Source organism: Saccopteryx bilineata, chromosome 2, assembly GCF_036850765.1.
Source record: "Saccopteryx bilineata isolate mSacBil1 chromosome 2, mSacBil1_pri_phased_curated, whole genome shotgun sequence".
Classification (NCBI taxonomy): domain Eukaryota; kingdom Metazoa; phylum Chordata; class Mammalia; order Chiroptera; family Emballonuridae; genus Saccopteryx; species Saccopteryx bilineata.
In genome coordinates, this window is record NC_089491.1 from 124,652,320 (window position 1) to 124,674,397 (window position 22,078).

The following is a 22,078-nucleotide window of genomic DNA, read 5'->3' on the forward strand; positions in this document are numbered from 1 at the left end:
TTACCTATAGAATTATGATGATGATAATAGTTACCTGCCACATAGGTTGTCATGGTATTTAATTAAATGAGCAAATATATGGAGAGCATGTCCATAGTAATCACCAGGTAAGTCTTAGCCATCATTCCTCCTCATCATTGAGCATATTTTTATTTAACTTTTAAAATATATTTGTACCCTGGCCCGATAGCTCATTTGAACTGTCATCCTGAAGCTCAGATGTTGCCAGTTCAATTCCCAGTCAGGGCATATGCAGGAATGAGTTGATATTCTGTCTCTCTCTCTTTCTCTCACTAAAATCAATAAACTAAAAAAATAAAAATGAAAAAATACATATATATATACTTTGTTACTTGAGTTGGATCACTGATTTGTTTTATAATATTAAATGCATTATTATTTATATATCAACGATGCTATAGTAAGAAGAGGAAGCAGAGATCTGTCATCTTGTAGATCAGGCCCAGAGAACAGAGGCAACTATGTCAGGTACTGAGAAGAGTTATTTGACTCCCACTCGGTGTCCGTTCTGAATATGATTTTTATTTTCATCAGAGAGCTCAACATAAGCAAAAACATTGACTGTTGGTTTAAATAACCAAGACAGAATGTTTCATGTACAATCTGACTAATAATGAATCAATAGCTATTATATTTATCCAGCTATATCCTTCCAAGAAGAATTTAAGGTGGTTTATAATAATTGTCGTCCCTGTGTATGTATCAGTCACAGGAGAGAATGAGAAGACAGTTGTACCTAGACCCATGTGCCCCTGGTTAGCACAAATTGGGCATCTGTTTAATCTGTTTCGCGCAGCTGTGGTATTCATGGAATGATGGTGACTGACATGTATTTATTTTCAAACAAGAAGGAATCTTATCAAATTGTTCAGATAATGGAAAATTTTTTCTGGAGTCAATTTTAGGAGTTACTTTATTGCTTGCTCTCTTGTATTGAATCATTTGTGTATAATATAAATGTAAAAGAAAGGTAACAATATAAAATAGATGAGTTTATGAAAGGTTGAAAGCTCACCAATAAAGTGAAATTTTGGTCTTCAGAATATTCCGTTAGTAAGTCCCCTCTCAGTACCACAGACCTGTGATAGGCATAGAGCTGGAAGACACAGAATTAGCCTCAGGGAGCTTTCACCATCCAAAAGGTAAAAAAGATACCAAGTAGTAGAGAATGGGGTGTCCTGTGAGAAAATGATACACAAGGTGATAAGGGGGTCTGAGGGTAGAGCATTGAACTAGACTTGTGAGAGGGAAAGTCAGGGATACAGTTCGTGCCCAGCACTGAGGAAGGGGCAGGGGACGGGGAAGCAGCAGCATGTCCCTGGTTGGGAAGGGAGTGGTAAACCGGTCCCTGGGGGGAATCGGCACGAGGAAGCAGTGGAGCCTGAGAGTTCAAAGTGTGCTCTGGGAACATTTTATTCAGCCGTGGCTGGACACAGGAAGTAAAGTAGGACAAGGTGGGGAGGCGGCGGAGAAGCCTTAGGGTCTGTGGATGACATAAAAAGGTTTTAGTCTTCTGACTGGTAATACGAAGGTACTGGGGGGCTTGGGATCGAGAAGAAACATCATTTCTGAGCTCTTAACTAATTGGTCTGTTCACCAGCATGACTGCAGTTAGAGGGTTGGCATGGGATGGTCCATGCCAAGATTCACATGCCCACCTGCATCACCTCATCACTATTGAGCAGGTTAGTTTATGGCTCTCTGCCTCCGGAAAGTGAGGCTTCTCCACGTAGACTGTTGTATGGAGGAGAAACACAAGGTGGCCGTGTTGGGACTGAGTGATGCCATCCGAGTGCCATCCCTCCAGAGGGGCACCATCAGTTGGGTAGCAACTCGGGATGGGAGGGACCATTGCAGATGTGGTTCTCCGCTGTCAGTTCATAAGGAGAAAGTGATGGTGGGACTGCAATGCACATCTGTCTGCTTAGCATCCATTCCCCATTTAGTGGTCATGGTGCTGCATTTTCCCTGCGGAACCAGCCCTCGCCCGGCCCTCCCTGCGTCGTGTGTGCCCGCGTGGCCCTGTGTCCTGTTCCAGCAGCGGGCGTTTGCTCAGGCTTGCCGTCTGGCACAGAGCCTCTCCTGTGGGAGTCTCGTTAGAACCACAGGACTTCCCTCAGGGATTGCTCCTTTCAGGCCAATGTAAGCCCTAGCGGTGGAGGGACGCTGGGGGCAGACAACTGACCTGATGGTGGTGCCGATTCCAAGGAGAGCAGAAGGTGAGATAAGGACAGAATGGACTGCTGTCTAATTACATGGTGGAGTTTCTCAGTACAGCTATACCTGCAATTAGCAGCATGAGCGGGCATGGGGCTGGGGGAGAGACCTGTGCCTTAGAAAATTCCCTTTTGCTTTTTTTTTTAAGGCACTTTGCTTAGGAAGTGATAGTGGAGCAGAGTTTTGTAAAAGTGTGAGTTATCCTCACATCCGGTCCTGTGCACTCAAGACCCCTGCTTTTTCTCCATTCCAACACCACTGCCTAAATTTTTAGCATCACTGGCCCTTGTAGAAATTTCCGCAGTAACCTCCTAACCACTCTCCCTGACTGTAGATTTGCCATCGTTCATCCTTTCTCCCCACAGTCTACTGCCTCCAGAGAGACCTTCCTGAAATGCAAATCTGATCGCTGCTCCTCAGCTTCAAAGCACTCCGTGAGTCCTGGCCCTGGCACCTCTGTTCTGCCTTCCTGTTATAGCCTCGACTTCTGTCCCTCTCACCCTTCACCTGTGACAGCTGCCCAAGTGTGCGAGGCTGTGACAGTCCGTGCCCTTCCACATGCTGCCCGTCATGCCTGGACAGCCCAGAGTCCGCCCTCCCCCTATAAGCCTGCTCTGCATCTCCTCCTCCAAGAAACGCTGTGGACTCTCCCCGCTGAGCTTGTAGATTCCTTTTATGCTGCCCCCTTGTTCTATTGATGAGGGCTGTCAGTTTAGGCCTTTCCCATTCGACTTTGAATTACAGGTATTTTATTCTGGCTGTTTTCTCCTGTCAGGCACTGTTTTAAATTTTATAGATACCACAGGATGCAAAACAGACAACATTCCTATGCTCACAGGGCTCCTTCCACCAAAGGGAGACAGACAGTAAACAAATATATCTATATCAGCGATGTGTGCTCTGCAGGGAAATGCTGTAAGGTGACCAGACCGGTGATGGGTGCTCTCCTACATGTGGCAGTCAGGGAAGGCGCCTCTTAGGGACACTGAAGTGAAGGAGCTGGTAAGGCAAGTATTAGGAAGAGTGTTCAAGGTAGAGTCAGATACAGGGTGAGAAGTGTTGTAGTGTTAGTTATAGAGTGGGGAAGGCTCAGAGTTGTACAAAAATGTGGTTGTGTGAATCAGTGAAAGGGTGACCTCTAATGTGCAGGTAGCTTGTTGGGGGTGTTCATGGGCCCTTTCAAGCAGGTGTCATTTTTGTGGATTGTTGGTTTTTTTTTGGGGGGGGTTGTTTTTTTGAGAGAGAGGGAGAAAGAGATACAGGAACATTGAGCTGTTCCTATGCATGCCCTGACCAGGGAGTTGAATGACCTCTGCATGTCATTTCAGGACTATGCTCTTAACCGACTAAGATAACTAGCCAGGGCCTTTGTGGATTCTTTATGTAGAATTACGGAATACTATAAGTACCTCTTGCATGGAGAACATTTACATGGCTTCATTACTTTCTTTTCCTGTTCTGGTCAACCTCTGTTCAAATTGATAATTTTTATACTCAGCACACCTGGGGTTTTTTGTTATGTTTTTTTTTTAATTTATTGTGTTTACATAGATTCTAGAATTGCCCCGAATGTATCCCCCTCCCCCGTATTCCCCTCAACATCACCTTTCCCCCCTCCCCATTGTGCCCTCCCCCCTTCCTTTCAGGTTTATCCCATCCTATCATCTCCCTTTCCTCTGTCCTCTTTTCCTCTGGTCCCTTTAATCTCTCCTCTGTCTCAATTCCATTCCTCAGTTCACATTGTTCCTTGGATTCTTCAAATGAGTGAGGTCATATGATATTTTTCTTTCTCTGCCTGGCTTATTTCACTCAGCATAATAGTTTCTAGGTCCATCCATGTTGTCTCAAAAGGTAAGATTTCCTTCTTTTTCATGGCCCCATAGTATTCCATTGTATATATGTACCACTGCTTTTTAATCCACTCGTCCACTGACGGACACTTGGGCTATTTCCAGATCTTCGTTATTGTGAACAATACTGCCATAAACATGAGGGTGCATTTCTCCTTTTGAAACAGTGCTATGGTGTTCTTAGGGTATATTCCTAAATGTAAGATAGCTGGGTCAAAAGGCAGTTCAATTTTTAACTTTTTGAGGAATCTCCATACTGTTTTCCACAGTGGCTGCAGCAGTCTGCATTCCCACCAGCAGTGCAGGAGGATTCCCTTTTCTCCACATCCTCGCCAGCACTTATTCTGTGTTGTTTTGTTGATGAGCACCATTCTGATAAGTGTGAAGTGATACCATTGTGGTTTTAATTTGCATTTCTCTAATGATTAGTGATGTTGAGCATTTTTCATATGCCTATTGGCCTCTTTGGAGAAGTGTCTATTCATTTCTTTTGTCCATTTTTTGATTGGATTGTTTATCTTCCTGGTGTTGAGTTTTATAAGTTCTTTATAAATTTTGGATATTAACCCCTTATCAGGCGTATTGTCAAATATGTTCTCCCATTGTGTAGTTTGTCTTTTTATTCTGTTCTTATTGTCTTTAGCTGTGCTTTTTTGTTTGATATAGTCCCATTTGTTTATCCTGTCTTTTTTTTTTTTTTTTTTTTTTTTAAATATGGAACGCTTCACGAATTTGCGTGTCATCCTTGCGCAGGGGCCATGCTAATCTTCTCTGTATCGTTCCAACTCTAGTATATGTGCTGCCGAAGCGAGCACTGTTTATCCTGTCTTTTATTTCCCTTGCCTGTGGAGATAAATCGGCAAATATATTGCTGCGAGAAATGTTGGAGAGCTTACTGCCTATGTTTTCTTCTAAGATGTTTATGGTTTCATGGCTTACATTTAAGTCTTTTATCCATTTTGACTTTATTTTTGTGAATGGTGTAAGTTGGTAGTCGAGTTTCATTTTTTTGCAGGTAGCTGTCCAATTTTTTCTACACCATTTGTTAAAGAGACTATCTTTATTCCATTTTACGCTCTTACCTCCTTTGTCAAATATCAGTTGTCCACAAAGTTATGGGTTTATTTCTGGGTTCTCTGTTCTGTTCCATTGATCGATATGCCTGTTCTTATGCCAGTACCAGGCTGTTTTGAGTACAGTGGCCTTGTAGTATAAGTTGATATCTGGAAGTGTGATACCTCCCACTTCATTCTTCCTTTTCAAGATTGCTGAGGCTATTCATGTTCTCTTCTGGTTCCATATAAATTTTTGGAATATGTGTTCTATATCTTTGAAGTATGTCATTGGTATTTTAATTGGTATTGCATTGAACTTATAAATTGCTTTGGGTAATATAGACATTTTAATGATGTTTGTTCTTCCTAACCATGAGCAAGGTATATGCTTCCACTTGTTTGTATCTTCTTTGATTTCATTTATCAATGTTTTATAATTTTCTGAGTACAAGGCTTTAATCTCCTTTGTTAAATTTACTCCTGGGTACTTTATTTTGGGGGGTTGCAATAGTGAAGGGGATTGTTTTCTTAATTTCTCTTTCAGACAGATCATTGTTGGTGTATAAAAATGCCTCTGATTTCTGAGTATTAATTTTATATCCTGCCACCTTGCTGAATTCATTTATCAGGTCCAGTAGTTTTTTGACTGAGACTTTAGAGTTTTCTATATACAATATCATATCATCTGCAAATAATGATAGTTTTACTTTTTCTTTTCCAATTTGGATGCCTTTTATTTCTTCTTCTTCTCTGATTGTTGTGGCTAGGACTTCCAGAACTATGTTGAATAAGAGTGGTGAAAAGGGGCACCCCTGCCTTGTTCCTGATCTTAAGGGGATTGCTTTTAATTTTTGCCCATTGAGTATGATGTTGGCTGTGGATTTGTCATAGATGGCTTTTATCATGTTGAGGTATGTTCCCTGTATTCCCACTTTGCTGAGAGTTTTGATCATGAATGGGTGCTGGATTTTATCAAATGCTTTTTCTGTGTCTATTGAAATTATCATGTGGTTTTTCTCCTTCCTTTTGTTTATGTGATGAATCACATTGATTGATTTGCGAATATTGTACCAGCCTTGCCTCCCAAGAATAAATCCCACTTGATCCTGGTGTATGATTTTTTTCATATATTGCTGGATCCAGTTTGCTAATATTTTGTTGAGGATTTTAGCATCTAAGTTCATCAGGAATATTGGCCTATAATTTTCTTTCTTTGTGTTGTCTTTGCCTGGTTTTGGAATCAGAATTATGCTCGCCACATAAAAAGGAGCTTGGAAGTCTTCCTTTCTCTTGAATTTTTTGAAAAACTTGAGAAGGATAAGAGTTAGTTCTTCTTTAAATATATGGTAGAATTCACTTGTGAAGCCATCAGGACTTTTGTTTTTTTTGGAGTTTTTTGATAACTGTTTCAATCTCATTTGTTGTAATCGGTCTGTTTAGGTTTTCTGATTCTTCCAGATTAATTTTTGGGAGATTATATGTTTCAAAGAATTTGTCCATTTCATCTAGGTTGTCTAGTTTTTTGGCATACAGTTCTTCATAGTATTTTCTTACAATCCTTTGTATTGCTGTTGTGTCAGTTGTTATTTCTCCACTCTCATTTCTAATTTTACTTATTTGAGTCCTCTCTCCTTTTTTCTTGGTGTGTCTGGTTAAAGGTTCATTGGTCTTGTTTACCTTTTCAAAGAACCAGCTCCTGGTTTCATTGATCCTCTGTATTGTTTCTATCCTCTATGTCATTTATTTCTGCTCTGATCTTTATTATTTCCTTCTTTCTATTACCTCTGGGCTTTACTTGCTGTTCTTTTTAAATTCTTTTTACATGCAGGGTTAAGTTGTTTGAGTTTTTTCTAGCTTCTTAAAGTGTGCCTGTAATGCTATGAACTTCCCTCTCAGTACTAATTTTGCTGTGACCCATAAATTTTGAGTTGTTGTATGCTCATTATCATTCGTTTCTAGGATTTTTTTTTCTTTGATCTCATTGTTAACCCATTTGTTATTTAATAACATGCTATTCAGTTTCCAAGTGTTTGAGTATTTTTCAGTTTTTTTGTTGTGGTTGATTTCTGGTTTCATGCCATTGTGATCAGAGAATATGCTTGATATGATTTCAGTCTTCTTAAATGTTTTGAGATCGCTTTTGTGCCCTATCATGTGGTTATTCTAGAGAATGTACCATGAGCACTTGAAAAGAATGTATATTCTACTGCTTTAGGGTGAAAGGTTCTGAAGATATCTATTAAATCCAGTTGATCTAGTGTGTCCTTTAAGTCTGCTGTTTCTTTGTTAATTTTCTTTCTTGAGGATCTATTTAATGATGTTAGTAAGATATTGAAATCCCCTACTATTATAGTATTGCTGTTGATCTTGCCCTTTATATCCATCAAAGTCTGCTTTGTATATTTAGGTGCTCCTATATTAGGTGCTTAGATATTTATAATGGTTATATCTTCCTGTTGGATTGCTTCCTTTATCATTATTTAGTGACCTTCTTTATCTCTTACTATAGCCTTTGTTTTAAAGTCTATTTTGTCTGATATAAGTACTGCTAGCCCAGCTCTTTTTCATTTCCATTTGCATGAAATATTTTTTTCCATCCTTTTACCTGCAGTCTATTTGCATCTTTTGTTTTAAGGTGTGTCTCTTGTAGACAGCATATGTATGGGTTCTGTTTTCTTATCCACGCAGCTACCCTGTCTTTTGATCGGATCATTTAATCCATTTACATTTAAGGTTATTATTGATATATAGTTGTTTATTGCCATTTTATTCTTTAAAGCTGTATTCCTCTTTTTCTATATTCTTTTCCCCCTTTGATCTGTTTACAACCGGCCCCTTAACATTTCTTGCAGCATTGGTTTGGTTGTAATGAATTCCTTGAGGGTTTTTTTTTTTTTTCTGGGAAGCTTTTTATTTCTCCTTCAATTTTCAATGATAGCCTTGCTGGATAAAGTAGTCTTGGTTGTTGTAGGCTCTTGTTCTGCATTACTTTGAATATTTCTTGCCATTCCCTCTGGCCTCAAGTGTTTCTGTTGAGAAGTTGGATGTCATCCTTATGGGGGCTCCTTTGTGAGTGATAGCCTTTTTGTCTCTAGCAGCTTTTAATATTTTCTCTTTATCTATTAGCTTTGGTATTTTAATTATGATGTGTTTTGGTGTAGATATCTTTGGATTTTCCTTTAATGGAATTCTCTGTGCTTCTTGAACTTGTGTGACTTTTTTTCCATCAATTTAGGGATGTTTTCAGCTATGATTTGATTGAACAAAGTCTCTATCCCTTGTTCTTTCTCTTCTTCTTTAGGAACCCCGATGATGGATGTTATTTCTCTTTATGTTGCTACAGAGCTCTCTTAGAGTTTCCTCAGACTTTCTGAGTATCTTTTCTTTTTGCTGCTCTGCTTCCATGCCTTTGTTTATCTTGTCCTCTAACTCCCTGATTCGATCCTCAGCTTCATCCATTCTGCTTTTAATTCCTTCCATTTTGGTCTTCATTTCTGATATTCTATTTGTCATTTCTGACTGATTTTTTTTTTTATTATTTCAATGTCCTTTTTTATGCTTGCTGTCTCTTTATTTAGGTGTTTGTTATGTCCATCTATTGTTGTTCTAAGATCTTTGAGTTTCCTAACAATCATTATTTTAAACTCTGCATCTGGTAATTTGGTTATATCTGACTTTTTCAAGTCCTTTTCTGGGGATTTCTCTTGATTCATTTGGATTGCATTTCTCTGCCTTCCCATTTTGTCTGTGTATAAGAAGGGTGTGGCCACTGGAATCCAATGGGTGTGGTTTCTGTGTTCCCTGGTTGTAGTCTGTCTGCAGGCCTGCCCCCCCCTTCTGCTGCTGCTTCAGGCATTCAGGTATGCAGCACACCTGGTCTTAGTGGAATGTTTTTTTTGTTGTTTTTTTTCCTTTAAAAAAAAATCTTTGGGATGCCCCTCCCCCTCCCGCCCTAATGGAATGTTTTATCTTGCTGTTAGCTTGTGGTTCTTCTGAGTTTTGGTGTGTGTGTGTGTGTATGTGTTTTTAATTATTTGCTTTCTTACTGTTTGGAGGTACTGATTCATATGAAATTCTGCAGAGGCTTTGGAAGAATGTTCTTAGATAAATAATTAGGTTAAAATTAATGAATAAAGATTTCATCTTCTTGGTAACTTTTTATGTTTGTGCTTACAACAAGCTTAGAGATTTCTCACACATTTATTATAATTTTTTTTCTTGGCCCAACTTACTGCAGTTAGAGACCAAGAGAACTGAGGTGACCCTGTTGAACACTCAGGCTCAGCCTCTCAGAGTATTTGTGCAACATCCTGTGAAAGCACAGCCTTGGCCCTGGCTGGTGGCTCAGTGGATAGAGTGTAGGCTCAATGTACATGTGTCCCAGGTTTGATTCCTGATCAGGGCACACAGGAGAAACAACCATCTGCTTCTCCACCCTTCCCACTCCCCCTTTTCTCTCTCTTCCGCTCCTGTAGCCAGTGGCTTGATTGGTTCAAGCATAGCCCCAGGCTCTGAGCCACAGGCGCTAAAAATAGCTTGGTACTTAAGCATTGGGCCTATAATGGGGTTGCTGGGTGGATCCAGGTCAGGGTGCAGGCGGGAGTCTGTCTCACTATCTCTGCTTTTCTCACTTAAAAAAAGAAAAAGTGGGCCCTGGCCGGTTGGCTCAGCGGTAGAGCGTCGGCCTGGCATGCGGGGGACCCGGGTTCGATTCCCGGCCAGGGCACATAGGAGAAGCGCCCATTTGCTTCTCCACCCCCCCCTTCCTCTCTGTCTCTCTCTTCCCCTCCCGTAGCCAAGGCTCCATTGGAGCAAAGATGGCCCGGGCTCTGGGGATGGCTCCTTGGCCTCTGCCCCAGGCGCTAGAGTAGCTCTGGTCGCTGTGGAGTGACACCCAGAGGGGCGTCGCCCCTGGTGGGCGTGCCGGGTGGATCCCGGTTGGGCACATGCAGGAGTCTGTCTGACTGTCTCTCCCCATTTCCAGCTTCAGAAAAATACCAAAAAAAAAAAGAAAAGAAAAGAAAAGAAAAAGTGCAACCTTGATGGAGTCATCCTAGAGCAGGACTCTCTTCCAAAAGTTGGAAGAACTGTGAGTCCTGTTTCCTCCATTATCTAAAGATAAGAATGCTTGGAGGGAACTGAATCACACTTCATAAATTCAAGAGAGTCTGAAACATAAACCAGATAGCAATTTACTTACTTGCAGTGGCAACACTAGCTTCATTTGGACTAGAATGTTTGTGTGCCTCAGTCAGCATTGTCTTCTTTTGCCAAGAAAGTCACAGAAAGACCTCAATGGGCCCTGGAACTAAAGCAAGACAGTTTGTTGCAAAAAATCTTGATGGATAGTTTTTTCAGGTTAGGATAGTAAGATGGCCCTATCTTTGCCATGTATACACCACATGGAGTCTGCATGACCAGTTCTGCCAGTGAGGTTCTCATTCCCCTGGGCCAGTGGGAGACGTGCTGCTGCTGCTGCTCTTGCCTCTGTGGTTGCTGGGCACCCCCTGTGTGTTGACAGTTTCTTTCAGGTAGTGCAGTATTGTTGATTAGTTTCAACAGAGAGACAGCATGGAGTCCAATAAGAGCATGGGCTCACTAGCATGTGATTCTAGGAACATGACATAACCTGTCTGGGCCTTTGTCTGCTCCTTTGTAAAATGCATACAAAGAGGTACCTTCTTCATAAAGTCATCATGAAAATTAAACAGGTTAATAATGAACGTAAGTAATGTCAGCTATTAATTACCCTCACATTCCAGTTTTTTCTCTTTGGGATTATCTTGGAGTCATCTTTAGGTTGTATCTAAAAGTCATTTCCCATATTTGCACACAGTATTTGAGGTTGCTGCTCTATCCAGGGAACCACTCTCCTTTGAATGCATTATGTATATAACTATCAGAGGATAATTTTATTTTCAAGTAGTTGGGTTTGAAAATCTTTTTTCTTTTTTTTTTTCTTTTTTTTTTTTTTTTTTACAGGGACAGAGAGAGAGAGTCAGATAGAGGGATAGATAGGGACAGAAAGACAGGAATGGAGAGAGATGAGAAGCATCAATCAGCCTTTCATTGTGACACCTTAGTTGTTCATTGATTCCTTTCTCATATGTGCCATGACCGCGGGCCTTCAGCAGACTGAGTAACCCCCTGCTCGAGCCAGTAACCTTGGGTCCATGCTAGTGAGCTTTTTGCTCAAGCTGGCAACCCCGGGGTCTTGAACCTGGGTCCTTCCGCATCCCAGTCCAACGTTCTATCCACTGCGCCACCACCTGGTCAGGCAAAAATCAGTCTTTTAACTAGTGTGTTAGTGTGTTTAAAACTTATGTAATCTTATGATTAAGTCTACCGTTTGCTATTTGTTTTCTATCTGTCCCATTTGTTTATTTCTTTTTTCTCCTTTTCTTTTGGATTAACCAAGGACTTCTTAGTATCCCATTTTATTTCCTCTGTAGGCATTTTAGCTTTACTCTTTTTCTGTGTTTTTGTTTATTGGTGATGTCTAGAGTTGCAATACACATCCTTAACATAGAGCAGTCTACTCTTAAATTAATTTTATGCCATTTTATTTATCATGTCAGGCCTTTAAAAAGTTCTAATATTAGAACATTTAAAAATATATCTTCGTTTACCCACCTCTTATATTTACATATAAGTTCATAATACATTAAGCAATAATTTTCTTTTAAAGAATATAAGGAACAAAAATCTCTATTATAATATTTACCCTCATATTTACCTTTTTTTTTTTTTTTTAGTGCTTTCTGTTCCTTGTGTAGATCTAGGTTTCCATCTAATATCATTTCTCTCAGCCTATTTCTTGTAGTGCAGGTCTCCTGCTGATAAATTCTCTCAACTTTCTGTTTTTTCTTTTTTAAAAAACATTTTTAAAAGATTTTATTTATTGATTTTAGATAGAGGAGAGAGAGTGAAAGAAAGGGAGGAGCAACAAGCATTGACTCGTAGTGATTGCTTCTCATATGTGCCTTGACCAGACAAACCTGAGGTTGGGAACCAGCGACCTCAGCATTCTGGGTCAACGCTCTGTCCACTTTACCACCACAGGTCAGGCTGTGTATCCTTTTTAAAGGATATTTTTTTCTGAGATGTTGAATTTCAGTTCAGTGGATAATTTTTTTAGCACTTGAAAGGTGTTGTTTCATTGTCTTCTGGTTTACATTTTTTAATGTGAAGGCAGCAATCACTTTTATTGTAATTCCCCTGTATGTTATGTTCCATTTTCCCTGCTCCTCTAAGATGTTTTTTCTTAGTTTTCTGTTTTTAGCTTTTTGATTATGATGAGCCTGGATATGGTTTTGTGTATTTTTCTTGTGGTTCCCTGAAGAGTGTGGATCTATGGATTCATATTTCATCATATTTGGAAAAAATCTTCCCATTTCTTCATGTATTTTTCTGCCCTAATTTCTTTCTCATCTCTTTCTGGAATTCTACATTCACTTACGTTTTTGTTAATGTTATTTAAGATGTTATTTATTTTATATGGAGAGCGGAAAGAGAGAGGCAGAGAATGAGAAGACTCAACCCATAGTTGCCTCACATTATTTATTTTATTTTTATTTTTTTCACTGAGAAGAGGGGCAGCAGAGAGACAGACTTCCACATGCACCTAGACTGGGATACACCTGTCAAGCCCACTAGGGGTAATGCTCTCCCCATCTGGGGCATTGCTTCATTGCTCAGCAACCATGCTCCTCTTAGCACCTGAGGAGAGGCCATGGAGCCATCCTCAGCGCCTGAGACCATCAAGCCACGGCTGTAGGAAGGGAAGAGAGAGCGAGAAAGAACTGAGAGAGAAGTGAGAGGGGGAGGGGTAGAGAAGCAGATGGGTGCTTCTCCTATGTGCCCTGACTGGGAAGTGAACCTAGGTCTTCTACATGCCAGGCTGACCCTCTACCACAGAGCCAACTGACTAGGGCCTACTTGCCTCACTTTAGTTGTTCATTGATTGCTTGTGGCATGTGCCTTGACCAGGCAAGCCCAGAGTTTCAAACCAGTGACCTCAGCATTCCAGGTTGAAGCTCTAGCCACTGTACCACCACAGGCTAAGCTCACTTATGTTTTACCATTTGATATAGTTCCATAGTTTATTGAGGCTTTGTTCATTTTCTCAAAACATTTTTTTCTGTTGATGCTTCAGTTTGCATAGTTTCTATTCACCTGATACCAAGTTCAACAATGCTATTCTTTTCCTGCAGTATCCAATCTGCTATAAGTCTATCCATTTCTCTGATGACAGTCCCCATTTGTTTGCTCATTATGTTCATTTTTTTTTAAATCCGTGAACATATTTATAATAACTGCACTAAAGTCCTTGTTTGCTAATTCTAACATCTATGTTATATCTGGGTCAAATTTTTTTTACTTCTGTTATGTTGTGACATTTTTTTATGCTCAATCACAGCTAAGTGAGATTATGAATTATTCTGTCATCTTCTAAAAAGAGTTGAGTTTTGTTCTGTAAGCAGTTAAATTACTGGTGGTCCAGGCAGATTCTGTTGGGGCTTAGATTTAGACTTCATAGGGTGGATCTAGAGTAGCTTTAGCCTTAGACTGTAGTACTAGTGGCTTTTCTATGGTCTCAGCCAGATGTCGGAGGAGTTCAGCAAAGTCTGCTCAGAACATGAACATCTCTCCGAACTATGAAACCTGTCATCTTTGTTCAGCTCACAGTCTCCAGTAACTGTTGTCTGCCAAGCTACATTGCCCTGTGCATAAGCAACTTTGAATTTGACTAAGGACTCAATGGGACTCATAGGCAGATTTTGGGGGGCTGGTTCTGCTCTTCGTAGTTTCTCTCATTCCCTGCCCTCAAAATTTCAGCCCCTCAGCAGTTCTGAATTTTCATTTCTGTTTCCCTTGCCGGGAGTGACTGCTGCTGTCTCTTTGGGCTCTATGTCCTTATGCCAGGGTCTGAAAAAGGCTCCCAGGGAGCAGTCCAGTTTGGATTGGGTGCTCACCTCATTTGTTTCCATCTCAGGATTCACAGCCCCATGCTGTTTCTTTGCAGTGCCTAAAAACAGCAGTTTTATATATTTTTCCCAGGTGTATGATTGTTTATGATAGGGATATAAGTCTGATAACTGTTACTCCCACTGTCCAGAGTGGAAGTTCTGCCAGAGGAATTTAGTGGGATCTGACAAGCTAATTTCAAAATTCATCTGAATGAGTTAAGTGTGGAAGAAGAGCCAAGGAAAAAGTGACAAGAAAATAAATTAGAAGGGACTTGTCCAACCAGCTCTTAGAATACAGCATAAAACTATAGAAATTAAAATATGGTGGTAATGGTACAGGACTGAGAAAATAGGTCATAGAAGGGCCAGAAGCAGGCCTCTATATATTTTATAGTTAAAAATGGCATTTCCAATCAGTAGGGAAGTGTATGGACTATTTTAAATGTAATTAAGATAATTGGATTTCTATTTAGAAAAATAAAAGTTGGATCTTTATTGCACAGCCTACATTTACAAAAACTGTAGATGAATTAAACAACTAAATATTAAAAATAGCCCAAGTAAGCCCTGGCCGGTTGGCTCAGTGGTAGAGCGTTGGCCTGGCGTGCAGAAGTCCCGGGTTCGATTCCCGGCCAGGGCACACAGGAGAAGCGCCCATCTGCTTCTCCACCCCTCCCCCTCTCCTTCCTCTCTGTCTCTCTCTTCCCCTCCCGCAGCCGAGGCTCCAATGGAGCGAAGATGGCCCAGGTGCTGGGGATGGCTCCTTGGCCTCTGCCCCAGGCACTAGAGTGGCTCTGGTCGCAACATAGTGACGCCCCGGAGGGGCAGAGCACTGCCCCCTGGTGGGCAGAGCGTCGCCCCCTGGTGGGCGTGCCGGGTGGATCCCGGTCGGGCGCATGCGGGAGTCTGACTGTCTCTCCCTGTTTCCGGCTTCAGAAAAATACAGGGAAAAAAAAAAAAAAGCCCAAGTGGTATTCTTCTTCCTCCAAATGCATGGATGGTATATTTAATGAATATAGGTTGTTTCTCCCTTTAGTCTTTGAATTTTAAATATATGCCATGAACTTAAGTAATTAAAATTGTGTATCTATCTCTGTGCCTAGCACTTACAAGCTTTTTCCTGAAGCCCAGACTTACTCCACGGGGCACAGAGATGGTAACCATTAGTGTAAACAGACATAAATCATTATATCCTCTGGACCAATCATTGCTTACGACCATGCATCTTAATTTACAGAAACATTTTTAAGATATAGCATCTATTGGGAAATATAGTCATGCTTTTAAAATGAATATTAGTATGGTCTTTTTAGAAATCAATGTGCAGAATATATCAGGAGTCTTTCTTATAATGATTCTACAACTGGAAATTTATTCTAAATACTCTTTTATATTGCTTTCAGTATAATTTATAATGGTGAAAGTTGGAATCAAGCAACTTTTCTAAATGAAGAAAACCAGTGAATAAATTTAGATTATTATGTAGCCATTAAAAGGAGAATGTATGCAGGTAGTTACATGAAAATATGTTTATGTTGGGGGGAGAGAGGGCAAAGTTCAGAACTCATGGTTATAATATAAAAGGCCTATACATGAACAAGAGATTAAGTACCTATTACACATAAAATATTAAGTGTTATTTCGTTTGGGCGATGGAACTCTGAATGTTTTTACTTACTATGTTTACTAATTTTGTTTATTTATTATTATTATTATTATTAAGTGAGAGGTAGGAGGCAGAGAAGTAGACTCCTGCATGTGCCCGGCTCCTAGTTTTTTAAACAAGTAATTTTTCTTTAATGAGTAATGAAAAAAACACTTCTCATTTGAATTATATATGTAGGTAAAAAATATCTATTTTAGTGGCAAAAGAATTCTTCTAAAAGTTAAAATTATTGCAGTCTTGTGTTTTTTATTTTTCCATTGATTTGAAAGAAAGAGAGAAACAGAGAGGAGGAGGTGGAGAGAGAGACAGAGAGGCATCAACTCAATCTACTTAATTGTTCCATTTAGTTGTACATTCATTGCTTGCTTCTCGTACGTGCCCTAACTGGAGATCGAACTGTGACCTTGGCACACTGAAACGATGCTCCTACCCTGAGCCACCCAGTGGAAGTCCTGTGTTTTTAAAAATAATGTATACTGTGAGATAACTTATGTTTCTTCATGGTGTCCTCAGTCAAAGCTAAGTAGAGGCTACTGAGACTTTTCCACCATTATTACTTTTACAGCATTAATTTTAGGGGGAAAACCTGCCTTTAATTTTCAGTTGTTGGTAGTGTTATATGAGATCTTTAACCATCTAAATTGTAAATTTTCTTTTAGTAAAATATATATCATATTATGAATAAAAAATTTTATAGTAGTGAAATATATATAATATTTACCATGTTAAGTATAGATTTCAGTGGCATTAAGTACTTTCACGTTGTGTGACAAATTGCAAAGATTTTAAACATAAGCTCTCATTGGCTATAATATTAAGTTAGTTCCAATTCCCTTAAAATGTTTCCTTTCTTATGCCCTAAATGTTTACTAAGGACCTGCTCAGTATATGCGCTGTCTGGGGACAGAAGTCTGAAGAAGACAGATGGGTTTCTTTCTTCTTGGAGCTTACATTCTGTTAGGGAAGCAGACAGCATGGGTGGTAAGGGTGGTGTGTGAACACTAGCAATGTTAAGAGCACCTTCCAGGGAGTTCACCTGCGGGTGGGGTGGGTTCAGGAGAGCTTCCCGCACCCCCATCCAAGGCTTTTCTTGAGGAAATGAAGGGAGCAGAGACTTGAAGGATGAGTAAGAGCTGAAGCTAGCTAAAGAGTAGGGGCACAGGGAACAAACCACATGTGAGGAAACACAGGAGCAAGGACCTGAGAGAAGAGGGTTGTGGTGTCCGAAAGAGTAGCATGATGAGGGTGATGCATATGAAGAGACAGACAGGAGGTCAGATCCCAGAGGACCGGGCTAGCAGTGCACTCGCCGCTAAGAAGGCCAGACTTATTCACAAGGGAAATGTGAAACCACCAAAGGGATTTATTTATTTATTTATTTATTTAATTCATTTTAGAAAGGAGAGATAGAGAGAGGAGAGAGAGAAGGGGGGAGGAGAGGAAGCATCAACTCCCATATGTACCTTGACCAGGCAAGCCCAGGGTTTCGAACCGGCGACCTCAGCATTTCCAGGTCGACGCTTTATCCACTGCGCCACCACAGGTCAGGCCACCAAAGGGTTTAAATCTGAAAAGTCTGAGTTACAATTTGAAGATCACTTTCATTGCATGTGGAGAATAAAAGATGACAGGGCCTGTTGTGGTTTGAAGAGACAGAGGAGGGCTAATTAAGGATTGGAAGGTGGGGGAGTAAAGGCGAAAGAGGAATCAAGCATGACTGCAGGTTTCTGACTTCAGAAACCACTTAACTGAGAAAGAACACTGGAGAAGGAGCTGTCTGAAGAAGTCGTTGAGTTCAAATCTGGCCAAGTTCAGAGTCAGAGGTGCCTGCAGGCTATCGAAGAGGAGACACCCAGTAGGCAGCTGTACTTAAGGGTGGAGATCCCAGGAGAGAAGTCTGGGCATATATACATGGTAAATAATCTAACAAATATTAGCATATTTAGATCTCTTTATACCTCTTTCATCTGCTTGTTGTCTCAACAGTTGCAGGAATGAATCCTGTTACTGCAATCAACAAATGGTTTCTCTTCTAATGCTGACCAACACTAAAAAAAAACCACATAAATGTTTTGCTTATTTTCTTGAACTTTACCTTCAGTATGTAAACACAATCCCATCAAAGCAAACTCTGAGACTGGCTTTTTTTTTTTTTCCTATCATTAGTCTATGAAAGTTTTAGGTCTGGGTGCAGTCCAAGCTCTCAAATTATCCAAATAGAAAATGGTAGCCCGGGGGGGTTATGAGTTTCACAGGGTTACCGAGTTGGGCAGTTGCAAAACTGACCCTACAGTTCAGGACTCGACTGCTTTCCCTGCCTGTTGAATACTGCTGGCTTCAAGGAACCTCTTGATTTGTGTCTTTTTTTTTTTTTAAAGACTTTATTTATTCATTTTAGAGAGGAAAGAAAGAGGAGGAGGAGGAGAGAGAGAGAGAGAGACAGAGAGAGAGAGACAGAGAGGAGGGGAGGAGCAGGAAGCATCAACTCCCAGATGTGCCTTGACCAGGTAATCCCAGGGTTTTGGACCGGCGACCTCAGCATTCCAGGTTGATGCTTTATCCACTGCGCCACCACAGGTCAGGCGATTGATTTGTTTCTTAAAGAACATGCCCAATACGCACTCTGGTCTCAGAGCCCGGAGAGCTAAAAATTTGTTTTTATAGAATATTTATCTAACAATAAGAAATATCCAAATAAAAATTTTGGTTTCCTGTGAAAGCACTTTAAAACTTCTCACGGTTCATGGACCCACTTGGCTCTCTAGTGAATAACTCTATTTCTGTGCTTACAGACACATCGTTTTACATACAGTTTTGGGAACTCCATAGAGTCTAAGTTAAATATCTGTTACATAACTCTTGGGCTACTTTTAAGGACATGTGAAGGATTTTTTCTGGAAAGTGTTCAAGAATTTCCTCATTTGCTCTAATGGGTACCAGTACATTTTAGGATTGAATAGTACTTCAGTTAACTTCTCAAATGCCTTATAGACAGTCAGCGTCTGCTGATCCATTAGTCACTATTGACTAATGTAATATCCACCTTTGTGACACAGTCTCTGGCAGTTTTAAAAGGCACTTGGTGGTACTGAATTAGAGAATTAGAAATCTATTAATTCTGTAAGCAAAAATTTTGTATCTTCTTAACATTCTTAAAACTAATAACATAGATATTGTTTAAGCCCTGACAAAGACAGGACTTTCCTTAGCAAAATCAGGGCAAAGAAAAGCCTGTTTTATTGGTGATGACTTATTTTTGATGTATCTAATTAAAAATGGGGGGCATACAAACCTCCATCTTCACTTTCACCCCCCCTAAAAGCAAAAAATATAAACAGAGAGCATATGCAGGGATTAAAATGTAGTGTTGAGAATATGTATTTTATTGGGCAGATATAAAGTATAACAAACTAAAATCTCACAGACACCACTTTCTTCAAAGTAACTATATTTCATCGAATCCCAAATGGCATTGATGGTAAAATGCAATGTACTATCAAGAAAGGAAACATTGCCTGCCAAACTAATGACACAATGATGTTTCTCCACCATCAAATTTAGGACACATCCAATTCAGAGATTTTAAAATGTGAAAAGTTTTTCATCTTAGAAAACATGAAATATGGTTATGATCCCTCGAAAATAGACCCTCCAGAGGTCAGACTAGAACAGGGGTCGGGAACCTATGGCTCGCGAGCCAGATGTGGCTCTTTTGATGGCTGCATCTGGCTAGCAGACAAATCTTTTTTTTTTTTTTTTTGCAGACAAATCTTTAATTTAAAAAATAGTAACGTTAAAAATATAAAACATGCCTGACCAGGCAGTGGCGCAGTGGATAGAGCATTGGACTGGATGCCAAGGACCTGGGTTCGAGGCCTGAGGTCGCCAGCTTGAGCGCGGGCGGGCTCATCTGGCTTAAGCAAAAAGCTCACCAGCTTGGACCCAAGGTCGCTGGCTTGAGCAAGAGGTTACTTGGTCTGCTGAAGGCCCATGGTCAAGGCACATGAGAAAGCAATCAATGAACAACTAAGGTGTCTCAACAAAAAACTGATGATTGATGCTTCTCATCTCTCTCCATTCCTGTCTGTTCCTATCTATCCCTCTCTCTGACTCTCTCTCTGTCCCTGTAAAAAAAAAAAAAAATGTAATGTCTAGGGAGGGCCAGGGCCTTAACCCTGAGTCTCCTTTGGCTGTGTGGAGTTGGAGGTAGAAACTGTTCTCTCTCTGGGGCCAACCTCCTGCTGGCCAGCTCCTGCATTCTCTTTTTACCTGATGCCTGCATTCCCTTCCTTTTTCCAGCTCAGGAAAGTGTCTCTCAGGCTATAACCCTCCCTGCTCAAAGGGGAAAAGGCTTTTTTTTTTTATGTTTCAAAAAGAATTTGAAACTTGAAAAATTTCTCGTATTCTATAGCCCCTCCTGCTTAGCATGAATTCTGTCTGGCTAATATACCTCCTTTTTCTTATTCATAAGTTCCTTTTAAAATCGTATTTCTTCTGTGGGACTTCTAATGATGAATTGTCACCTTTGTATTTTGTTGTCACTGTCTAAAACTATAGTATTCATGTGCCCTCCCTACCTCCTCCTTCCCGGATTGAAAGTCTCATGAGGACAGACATCTTAGTGTCATTGGCCACTGCATTCCTGTTACCCAGGACAGTGCCCAGAGTGAGTGAATGTGAGTGAGTGAATGAAAAGTGTCCCCATGAACTCCTCTAGCAGAAAACACAGACAGCGTGTGGTAGCCTAGGCTAGCGGTCAGCCTGTTGATCAGAGCCCAGTCACATAGCACAGGAAGAGCACTGCCCCGTGGTTCTCCACTTGAGAACTTTCTGAGGTTACACAGACACCACCCTGAACTTTCTGTACTCTGAATACTTTAGCCAGTAGAAGAAACTTTCTTTTCTGTGAGAGACTTAGCAGTGAAGACAGGTTTAGCTGTGGAGCCAGATTGTCTGGGTCACGTCTTCCTGGTTGTGTGACTGGCCATTGCTGATCCCTTATGTGCCCGGCGTGACGCACCTATAAACCGAGGTTAGCAGTAGCTCCTGTTGCGTGGGGCTATTGAGGATTGAATGCGTTGCTCTGGGTATAACAGGATAGTGATGGTGATGGTGGTGATAGAATTTTGCCAATAATGTTGTAGGGTATTTTTGTACTTTGTTTTTAATCTGATCGTTCCACTTTATTAATTTTTTTCATCATTGCCTTCTTAAAATATAAGATCAAGTCATCTCTTAGAAATAGTGTTACCATTTGAAATATAGGAAGTAATTTTTTAAAAAGATAGCTTAGTAAGAGATATATTATAATTTGATTCCTTACACTAGTTCTTTACATTATTATATAAAGTTTATTTTCATGGGGATGCTGAGTAGGGTCTGTGTACAATAAATTCCATATATTTGGAGCATTGCTATATTACTGTCCTTCATACTTGAATCTTCGTTACATATTTTTCTGGTGGAAAAGATTAATGATGTATTATGTTATTATAAAATTGTGCTGAACTACCAGCATGGAAGGTATTTTCTTGCAAGGTTCTTTTCTTGAATTTTTTTTTTTTTTAATTTTTAGGGTTAGAGGATAGGGGGGAGAGAGAGGAACATTGATCTGTTCCTATATGTGCCCCAACCTAGGATCAAACCCACAAACTGGGAATCAAACCACAACCTTTGTGTTGCAGGACAACACTCAACCAGCTGAGCTAACCAGGGCACTTTATTAAATTTTAAAGATTAAATTATGTAGAACTTAATTGTGTTTCTGTGCCCCCCCCCCCTTTTTTTATATGGTTGAATCTCCGTAAATGCCAGCTTCAAAGTTTCTGTCAGGAATTGTTTTTAGGTCGGCCTTAAGAAAAGGAGGGAGAAGAGGAGAGAGTTAAGAAAGAATAAAAAGAAAAGCCTTTAATTATAATCCACACCCATAATTGATGACTTTTATAATAATCTGGGCATAGAAGGAAATACAAGTAAAACTGAAACATAGTCTATGACCTAAATTTGTCTTTTTTGGTTTTTATTATTACTAAAATATTAATAACAAAAATGCTATTTATAGTTTCCTGGTGGTCTAAAATTTGTCTTTTGTGTGTTTTATTTTTTTTCTGCTCTTCTGTCTATCCTAAAAAGGCACTTAGGGGCAAAAGAACCTTGCAAAAGATCTTAAAATGAAAAGAGAGCATAGAAAGAGTAGACAAACTGAGAATTTTGTCCTTTGATTTTTAATGGGCATGCGATGATAGGTGTGTCCATGAAGGAACTTCCATTGTGTATAAATCAGTGTCCTTCATTCAGCCC

At 40.1% G+C, this 22,078-nt stretch overlaps 1 protein-coding gene and 1 non-coding gene across 5 annotated transcripts in view; one reads left to right on the plus strand and one right to left on the minus strand.

Annotated features, from left to right (window-relative positions):
• Nucleotides 1-22,078, plus strand: part of POC1B (POC1 centriolar protein B) — a 122,191-nt gene that overhangs the window by 37,242 nt on the left and 62,871 nt on the right. The window lies entirely within an intron of this gene.
• Nucleotides 4,797-4,903, minus strand: LOC136327871 (U6 spliceosomal RNA). Its single transcript, XR_010729931.1, has one exon. It is a non-coding gene; the product is annotated as a U6 spliceosomal RNA (small nuclear RNA).